This window comes from Mytilus californianus, unplaced genomic scaffold (assembly GCF_021869535.1).
Source record: "Mytilus californianus isolate M0D057914Y unplaced genomic scaffold, xbMytCali1.0.p SCAF_2, whole genome shotgun sequence".
NCBI classification, from domain to species: domain Eukaryota; kingdom Metazoa; phylum Mollusca; class Bivalvia; order Mytilida; family Mytilidae; genus Mytilus; species Mytilus californianus.
This window is the reverse complement of record NW_026262668.1, coordinates 18,043,946-18,044,171: the sequence shown is the minus strand read 5'-3', so window position 1 is coordinate 18,044,171 and position 226 is coordinate 18,043,946.

Here is a 226-nt window from a genome sequence, read left to right as displayed (position 1 = left end):
AGAAAGAAAAACAAATCATTATTGTTTGTTTTATTTCATTATTACTTGTTTCATGTCTTGCTTCTCAGTTCTAACTCCTCGATCAGGGTATATATTTATTTGTTTTTAGCTCCGAGCATTTGCAAAATAAACATATTTAAACTAATTGTATACGAACTCACCTGCACATCTTGTTTTTTTTTTGCATGTGTTAGCCGAGTTGCCAGATTGGCCCAACGAAAAGTCT